Source organism: Prionailurus viverrinus, chromosome C1 (genome assembly GCF_022837055.1).
Source record: "Prionailurus viverrinus isolate Anna chromosome C1, UM_Priviv_1.0, whole genome shotgun sequence".
NCBI lineage: Eukaryota > Metazoa > Chordata > Mammalia > Carnivora > Felidae > Prionailurus > Prionailurus viverrinus.
Genome location: NC_062568.1, coordinates 126,741,651 through 126,748,937, shown reverse-complemented (window position 1 = coordinate 126,748,937; position 7,287 = coordinate 126,741,651). Strand labels below are relative to the sequence as shown.

Here is a 7,287-nt window from a genome sequence, read left to right as displayed (position 1 = left end):
TCCATCTGAAGCTACAAATGCTAATTTTTGCCATTTACACTTTTAATCTAATTTTTGAAAAACAAAAACAGCACAAATATGTTAAATTCCATTTAATCAGTTCTCAAAGGCAATTGACATTTTGAGTTTGTATTTTCTGGTTTTTAACCCATTTTTTTTTTCATTTGAGACATTTATTCAAACCCATCAGAGAAATGGACAGCTTATGTCTGTAACAAAGCATCATGTCTTAAAGCTTAGGTCCGTAATTGTATAAGAGAGTATATACTGCTACCTACAAACTAACTGATCACAGCACGTTTCAACGTTTAAAACAGAATAGGCTTCCCTGTAAAAGCAGCACCTTTGTGACATTTTTAACTTTAGTATTCCTGTTCTTCTTCTTGATCCTCTCTTTCAACAGAATCCACACCAACCTCTTCATAATCCTTCTCAAGAGCAGCCATGTCTTCATGAGCCTCAGAAAACTGTCCTTTACCCATGCCCTCACCCACATACCAGTGAACAAAGGCTCACTGGGCACACATCAGGTCAAACCTGTGGTCCAGGCGAGCCCAGGTCTCAGCAATGGCTCTGGTGGTTCTCAGCGTACACACAGCTCGCTGTACTTTGACCAGGTCTCCACCAGGTACCACAGTGGGATGCTGGTAATTAGCCAGTGGGATGCTGACTCCAACTGTGAAGCTGATGGGGCACTAGCCCACAAACTGGATGGTACGCCTGGTCCTGATGGTAGCAATGGCAGCGTTGACATCTTTGGGAACCACATCACCACAGTACAACAGGCAGAAAGCCATGTATTTATCATGGTAAGGGTCATATTTCACCATTTGGTTGTTTGTCTCAAAGCATGCCTTGGTGATCTCTACTACATAAAGCTGTTTGTGGTAGGCTTTCTCAGCAGAGATGACAGGAGCATATGTGACCAGAGGGAAGCGGATGTGGGGATAGGGTACCAAGTTGGTCTGGAATTCTATCCGAAAACATTTTGGGCTCCATCAAATCTGAGGGAAGCAGTGATGGAGGACACAATTTGACATGTTATCTTATTCAGCTTAGTGTAGATTGGGCATTCAGTGAGGTTTCTACCACAGATATCATACATGGCTTCATTGTCTCCAATGAAGGCAAAATCAGAGTGCTCCAGCCTGGTGTGAGTAGTGAGAATGGAGTGGTAGGACTCAACTACAGCTGTGGAAACCTGGGGGGATGACTAAATGGAAAACTCCAGCTAGGACTTGTCACAATCGACAAGAAAGATGTTCCATTACCAGGGAGGTGAACCCAGGACCAATTCCCCCTCCAAGGCCATGGAAAACCAAGAAGTCCTGGAGACCTTGTGCACTGGTCAGCCATTTCCAAATTCATTCCAAGACATTGTCAATGATCTCCTTGCCAATGATGTAGTGCCCTTGGGCATAGTTGTTGGCTGTATCTTACTTGCCTGTCATGAGCTGCTCAGGGTGGAAAAGCTGATGATAGGTGCCAATGCGAACTTCATCAATGACTGTGGGTTCCAGGTCTACAAATACTGCATTGAACACATGCTTGCCAACACCTGTTTTACTGAAGAAGGTATTAAAAGAGTCATCTTCTCTGCCAATGGTATTGTCACTTGGCATCTGACCATCAGACTCATGCCGTGTTCCAGGCAATAAAGCTCCCAATAGGCATTGCCAATCTGGACACCAGCCTGGCCAACATGGATGGAGATGAATTCACACATGGTTGCTGCTTTGTGGCTGCCAAGCAGATGGCAGAGAAGAAGAGACATTGTTACAGTGGTCGATATAATATAAACTGTTTTCTTTAACTTAGGATATGTAATACATATATAGAAGAGTATAAAATAAAACATGTGCACTTAAATGCATTATTACAAAGTGAACACTGTGTAAACATCTCTCAGGTCAAAATATTAACATTGTTAGAATCTCAGAAATTATTCCCAACTGTCCCCTTCCCATAGTATCTTTCTTACTCCCTGTAAAATACCACTGCTCTGACTCCTGTGACAATCATTCATATCCTTGTTTTGTTAAGTTTAGTCTCCATCTATGCATTCCAAATAATCTAGTTTTGTCCATTTTTGAAATATATATCAATGAAATCATACACTTTATATTTTACGTGTCTGGCTTTCACTTGACGTGATACCATTAGATTCAAACACATAGTTTGCACACTCCCTTGCTGTATTGTGTGCCATTTCATGACTATACAATTTAATTCTTTATTATTGACAGAGATATGAATTGTTTCATTTTTCTCAGTATGACCAACATATGTCTCCTAGGGTAACTGAGCAGTATTTGTCTAGAGTATATTCTTGGAGTAGAATCATATTTGATAGGACATGTGAATTTCTAACTTGACCAGACAATTCCAAACTCCTTCAGAAAGTCAGTGTACTAGTTTATACTCCTACTAGTAGTCTATAAAAATTTATTTGCTCTATGGTTTTGGAGAAATAGAATTATTTATGATATTAATGTAATAAAGTATATGTAATACTCATTACAGTGAGTGTAAATGGTACCTATTAGAGTGTTATTTTGAATTTACTTGATTTTAATGAGATGAACTGAATTTTCATGTTTCCCCTATGCTTAGGAATTTTTTCTGAGAATTATGTAAGATTTTTATTCATTTTCTATTGGATTATTTCTCTTTTATCATTGATTTATAGGATTTCTTTATATAGCCTAGATATTAATTCTATATTTTTGTTATGTACTACAGATATCTTCTGCTACTTTGCACCTTTGCTTTTAATAATGTCTATAGTTTTTTCTTTTTAATTTTTTTAAATGTTTTTATTTATTTTTGAGAGAGAGAGAGAGGGAGACAGAGCACAAGTGGGGGAGGGGCAGAGTGGGAGACACAGAATCTGAAGCAGGATGCAGGCTCTGAGCTGTCAGCACAGAGCCCCATGTGGGGCTAGAACTCATGAACCACAACATCATGATCTGAGCCAACGTTGGGCACCCAACTGACTGAGCCACCCAGGTGACCCTATAGTTTGTTTTTTTTACACATTTACTTACCTTAGGTTTTCCATCAATGGCAGATGTCCCCGATTCCCAAACTTTCCTGAGGTACTCCAAGATCCCTCACTGAATTCACAGGGGTTCTCCAGGACACTTTAAATTTTCAAAGGAAATTCAGCAACACTGAATACTGTGTAAAATACTTTCTTGAAGAAGTTTACAGTTTCATTATTAGATTGTTCTTCATTCTTTTGAATGATAACATGTTTGCTAAGCTAGGTTTCTGGTATTTTTTGTGGTCAATATAGACACAGATGACACACTCTTCACAAAATTAACTCAAAATATGTTATAGACATAAATGTAAAATTCAAAACTATAAAACTCGTAGAAGATATCATAGGAGGAAACCTAGATGGCCTTGGTATGGTGATGACTTTTCAAACACAACACTGAAGGCATGACCCATGAAAGAAAGAATCGATATGTTGGACTTCATTAAAATTAAAAACTTCTGCTCTGCAAAAAATAATATCAAGAGAATTAGAAAAGACTGGGAGAAAGTTTTGCAAAAACACATCTGATAAAGGACTGTTATTCAAAATATACAAATAACTCTTAAAACTCAGCATTAAGAAAATAAGCCATCTAACTTAAAAAAATGGTCCAAGATCCTTAACAGACATCTCAGCCAAGAAGATATACAGATGGTAAATAAGCATATGAAAAGATGTTTCACATCATATACCATTAGAGAAATGCAACTTAAGACAAGGACATACCTCTATACACCCATTGTAATGGCCCAATTCCAGTACACTGACAAAACCAAATGCTGGTGAGAATATGGAGCAACACGAAGCCCTATTTATTCCTGGTGGGAATGCATACAATCATGTAGCCACCTGGAAAACAATTTAGTGCCTTCTTATAAAACTACTTGACATATGATATAGCAATCACACCTTGGTGTGCTAGCAACCAAGGTGTCCTTCAGCAGGTGAATGAATAAATACTGTATATCTACACAACAGAATCTTACTGAGAACTAAAAAGAAATGAGCTATCAAGTCATGAAAAGACGTGGAAGAAATGTAAATGCATATTACTAAGTGGAGAAAGCAACTTAAAAAGGCTGCTGACTGTGTTATTTCAACTGTATGAAATTTTTGAACAGGCAAAATTATAAAGGCAAGAAGATTAGTGGTTGCCAGGAATTAGAGGAAGGAAGAGGGATGAATGGATAGAGCACAGATGACTTTGGGGGCAGTGGAAATACTCTGTATGATACCATAACGATGGATACATGTTATTATACATCAGTCCAAACCCATAAAATGTAAGACATCGAGAGTAAACCTAAATGTAAACATGGACTTTGGGTGATTGCAATCTGTTGACATAGCTTCATCAATTGTGATAAATGTACTACTCTGGTGAGAGATGTTGATAATAGGGCAGTCTATGCAGGTGTGGGGTATGGGGGCTTTGGGAAATCTCTGGCTCTGAAATTTGCTGTGAATCTGAAACAGCTCTAAAAAAAGTCTTAGAATAATTTTTAAAAATTTAAAAAGCAATTGCCACTCAGAAATGAATTTGAAAAAGAAAATGAGGGTGGCAACCATCTAATCTAATTCAAAGGTTAAGAAGTTGTGCAGCACTCAGCAGGCACTGCATCCCATTAGTAAGTTAGGTTATTTAAGAATAAAATAAAAATATTTTTTTCGAATTTATGCACATTTATTTTTCAAATAGCTACTACACTTTTAGGATATAAATATTATGTTTTTAGAAACTGTTAAACAGAATACTTGAGTGTTTCTTTTGGCCTACGAATATAATTTAAAAAAATTGAGACTCCCAAGGATGTCATGAACAGACAAAATTTAAGAACTTCTGGAATAGTGTTGCATAAAGGAAGGTTCTAATTGATTGATTTGGGAAAATGTATAGGCATACCTCAGAGATACTGTGGGTTCAGTTTCACACCACGTCAGTAAAGCAAATATTGCAATAAAGTAAGTCAAATCATTCTTTTGGTTTCCCAATGCATATGAAAGTTACGTTTCCATTATATAATAGTCTTTTAAGTGTGCAATAGCGTTATGTCTAAAAAAATACATGCCTTAACTAAACATACTTTATTGCTAAAAAATGCTAACCATCAACTGAACTTTCAGTACACTGTAATATTTTTGCTGGTGGAGGATCTTGTCTCACTTATGGCTTCTGACTGATCAAGGTGGTGGTTATTGAAGACTGGTGGCTGTGGCAGTTCCTTGGAATAAGGCAACAGTGAAGTTTGACTCTTCCTTTTGTGCACGATTTCTCTGTAGCTTGCAATGCCCTTTGATAATATTTTACCCACAGTATAACTTCTTTCAAAAGGGAAGTCAGTCCTCTCAAACACTGCTGCTTTATCACTAGGTTGGTATGATATTCTAAATTCCTTATTGACATTGCAACAGTCTTCACAGCATCTTCACCAGGAGTACAGGAGTAGATGCCATCTCAAGAAATCACTTTCTTTGCTCATCCATGAAAAGCAACTCCTCAGCCGTTAAAGTTTTATCATGAAATTGCAGCCATTCAGTCACATCTTTAGGCTCCACCTCTAATTCTAGTTCTCTTGCTATTTCCACCACACCTGCAGTTACTTCCTCCATTGAAATCCTGTGTTCCTCAAAGTCATCCATGGGGATTGGAATCAACCTTTGTTTTTCTTTGTTTTCTAGTTTTTACTTGACTTCCAGTTAGTTAAGATACAGTATAATAGTAGTTTCAGATATACAATATAGTGAGTCAACATATTTATGACACTTGGGGCTCATCACAAGAGCACTCCTTAATCCCCATCACCTACTTAACCCATCTTCCCACTCACCTCCCCCCTGGTAACCATCAGTTTGTTCTCTATAGTTAAGGGTCTGTTTCTTGGTTTGTGTGTGTGTGTGTCTCTCTCTCTTTTTCCCTTTGCTCATTTGTTTTGTTTCTTAAATTCTACATATAAGTGAAATCATATAGTATTAGTCTTTCTCTGACTTATTTTGCCAAATATAATACTCTCTAGCTTCATTCATGTCATGACAAATGGCATGATTTCATTCTTTTTTTGTGGCTGAGTAATCTTCCATTATACATTTATACATGTATACATATATATTCCATTGTGTGTGGGTATATGTATATATACATTAATATATATATTTATAATGGAATTATATATATTATATTATATATATAATATATATCCTTTCATCAATCAATGGACACTTGCACTGTTTCCATAATTTGGCTATTGTAGATAATGTTGCTATAAACCTCATGTTGCACGTATCCCTTCAAATTAGTATTTTTTATCTTTTGGTAAATACCTAGTAGTACTGAGGGTAGTTCTGTTTCTAACTTCTTTAGGAACCTTCATACTGTTTTCCAGAGTGGCTGCACCAGTTTGCATTACCACTAACAGTGCAGGAGGATTCCTTTTCTTAAACATCCTTGCCAACACCTGTTGTTTCTTGTGTTTTTTATTTTAGCCATTCTGACAGGTGTGAGGTCATATCTCATTGCCATTTTGATTTGTATTTCCCTGATAACGAGTGATGTTGAGCATCTTTTCGTGTGTCTGTTGCCCATCTGGTTGTCTTCTTTGGAAAAATACCTGTTCTAGTCTTCTGCCCATTTTTTAATTGAATTATTTGTTTTGGGGTGTTGAATTTTTTAAGTTCTTTATATATTTTGGATACCATCCCTTTATCATATATGTCATTTGCAAATATCTTCTCTCATTCTGTAGGTTGCCTTTTAGTTGTGTTGATTGTTTCCTTTGCTTAGCAGGTTTTTATTTTGATGAAGTCCCAATAGTTGATTTTTGCTTTTGTTTCCCTTGCCTCGGGAGACATATCTAGAAAGAAGGTGCAACTCCAGTGTAAAAAAAGTTACTGCCTATGTTCTTCTCTAGGATTTTTATTGTTTAAAGTCTCAAATTTAGGTCTTTAATCCATTTTGAATTTATTTTTGCTTATGGTGTAAGAAAGTGGTCCAGTTTCATTCTTTTGCATGTTGTTGTCCAGTTTTCCCAGCACCATTTGTTGAAGAGATTGTATTTTCTCCATTAGATATTCTTTTCTGCTTTGTCAGAGATTAATTGATCATATAGTTGTGGGTTCATTTCTGGGTTTTCTATTCTGTTCTACTGATCTATGTGTCTACTTTTGTGTTATTACCATACTGTTTTGACGATTATAGCTTTGTAACATAACTTGAAGTCTGAATTGCGATGCCTCCAGCTTTGCTT

General features: G+C 36.7%; 1 pseudogene; it reads right to left on the bottom strand.

Annotated features, from left to right (window-relative positions):
* Positions 1–362: 362 nt before the first annotated feature.
* On the bottom strand, positions 363–3,061 carry LOC125173597 (tubulin alpha-1B chain-like; annotated as a pseudogene).
* Between the last annotated feature and the right edge of the window lie 4,226 nt (positions 3,062–7,287).